The 2510-nt window shown below is 40.9% G+C and overlaps 1 long non-coding RNA gene across 1 annotated transcript; it reads left to right on the forward strand.

Moving 5' to 3' along the window:
- Positions 1-445: 445 nt before the first annotated feature.
- LOC123386350 lies at positions 446-2510 on the forward strand. Its single transcript, XR_006600137.1, has 3 exons — positions 446-540; positions 626-666; positions 1730-2510. It is a non-coding gene; the product is annotated as an uncharacterized LOC123386350 (long non-coding RNA).

The raw sequence follows: 2510 nt of genomic DNA on the forward strand, positions 1-2510 counted from the left end.
CCGGAAGCTAAAGCCTCATCACATTCAAAAACAGCTGCCACTGATGCCAGCAAGTCTGTTCAGGCTCATGTCCACACAGGAGTAGCTCCTGGGCACCTGCTTCTCCTTCATGCAGCTCCCACCATTTCTCGTGCCTTCCCCTTTAAAACCCTCCAGCTTTGCCTGGACTGGGCAGATGGTCTTTGAGATGTTAGTTCACCATCTCCCTGGGTTTCCAGACCCCCAAATAAAGCAAACTTTCCTTTCCCACCATTACTTATCTCTTGAGTATTGATTTCCGAGTGGCAAGCCAACAAATGTGAATTCAGAACGAGTTCTCTGTCCAGTAATAGTATTATGATACTCAATTTCATAATTTAGGAAACTGAGTAACTTGCTTAATTATCTAGAAACATGAATGTAATTTCTAATGCTTTTGTATTTACTTAGCATATATCTTTCCACAGAAATCTGTATAATATCAGCCACAACCAATAGCAGCCACAACCAGTGATCACGGGCTCACGATCCTTCTAGAGAAGAAAAGGTGGAATTTGGGCAGTAAGTTTAATCTCTTCTTTATGACAAAGTCCTCTGCTGTGGTCTATGAGAGGTCATCTCTACTCTTTTCCATATAATTTTCTAGACATGCAGGTGAGGAAGAAGAAAGTGGAACACAAAACTGAGGTAAGAAACAGAATTTATCCTAATGTTGGAAGACACTGAGTCAACAGAGCTGAATTTTTAAAAACTACCTCCAACATACATTAAGGGGAATTATAGAAAATCCTTATATACTGATGATGGTACAGTAAGGAAAGGCTACATTTGCAGCAGGAAGTGTTATTAATCAAGTGAATTATGTTCAAACTGAATGTAGGTATGTAAAATGAGGAAAAAAAGAAAATACAAGCAGGATGTATTATTGAGATTCCCATTTCAGAAGGATGGGTCAGAAATGACCCCTTTGTGGTTGGAATGCTTTTGAAGAGAATATCCATTAGTACCGTGGTTTGCAAACATTGTTTTATCATAACATATAAAGAAATAACACTGAGAAGGACATTCCACAATACAATACACACAAACACATACATGTAGTTCATAGTGATCACAGCTACCTCACCATCTATTTTGTCTATTTTGTTTTATTGTATTCATTTCTACCTTCTCCTATTTTTGCCCTATCACATTAAGGAATGCTGGTACTGGTCAGCTTAATTGATTCCACTACCTTCTAATGGCTCACAATTTGAAAAATTGAATATGCAGTTCAACCTCCAAAAGATGATTTAAAAAAAAAATTAAGTGTTTTATTTATTTTTGAGAGAGAGAGAGGCAGAGTGAGATCAGGGGAGGGGCAGAGAGAGAAGGAGACACAGAATCTGAAGCAGGCTCCAGGCTCTGAGCTATCAGCACAGAGCCCAATGCTGGGCTTAAACCCACAAATGATGAGGTCATGACCTGAGCCGAAGTCGGACACAACTGACTGAGCCACCCAGGCACCCCCAAATGATTATTTAATTACAAGAATCATGACACCATTGAGGAAGGAGGAAGAGAAGGAAAAGATTTTTGGGTCACCTTATCTAACGCATAGTTATGGAGTAGCCATATAGTGCAGATCTCTGTTTAGGGTGAGGGAAGGGATGACAGATTCTATGTTATATAAGCAATATTAAATGTTGTTTAGAAAATAGTTTTCAGTGAGTTATGATGAGTTACTGATACTCTATTCTCTCTACACCAGGTATCACTACGGACTTCTGGGAATTACAGGAAGATTGCCTCACCCTGCATGTGAGAGCAGTTAGATACTTCAACGCTAAAAGTAGGGAAGCTGCCTTGAAGAGAAAGTGGGTCAACTCAAGGCTAAGTTGTAAGATGACATGAGCCTAAGGTTCAAGGTCTCGTAAGGGATCTCCCTTGTCTGATGGATGTATCAGAGGTTGAGCAAGTTAACATGGGTCACAGTGGTATAGTGGAAGAACACAATTGACACTGAAAACAAAATATTTATTCTGTCAGTCTCAGTTGGTTATTTGTTCAGTGGTTGTTGAGCAGGTACCATGTACTCGACACTGCTGAATGCAGAGCACCCAAAGGCAAGAAAACACAGTTTGATCTTAAGGATCCCACGAGGAAGGTAAGCCAAAGAGTTATTCATTTTCCTACTCTCCTCCCCAAATCCATCCACTCCCCTCCTTTGTCTGCCTACCTTCCTCACCCAGAAGTTGACCCTGAGCTCTGAATCACCTTGCCTTGTGGCTTCTAGTTGGGCTTGGTCTAAAGGAGTCACCATTAGGAAATTCGAAGGTGGGGAAAAAAGAGAGATCGAGGCTTTTTTTCCTCTCCCTCATGAGCTGGAATGGGTTTTCTGATGATGCTGTCCCGCTACCCCCACCATAACTACAGTTTCTGTAAGATAACCCCTTCTGCTTGTCCTGAGCTCCCAATGCTCAATGCTTTCATAATACTCTTTGCTTCCTTTGCTGTTTTATTCCTTTGAGTGTTAGTGGTATCTCACTGTT

This window comes from Felis catus, chromosome B3, assembly GCF_018350175.1.
Source record: "Felis catus isolate Fca126 chromosome B3, F.catus_Fca126_mat1.0, whole genome shotgun sequence".
NCBI classification, from domain to species: domain Eukaryota; kingdom Metazoa; phylum Chordata; class Mammalia; order Carnivora; family Felidae; genus Felis; species Felis catus.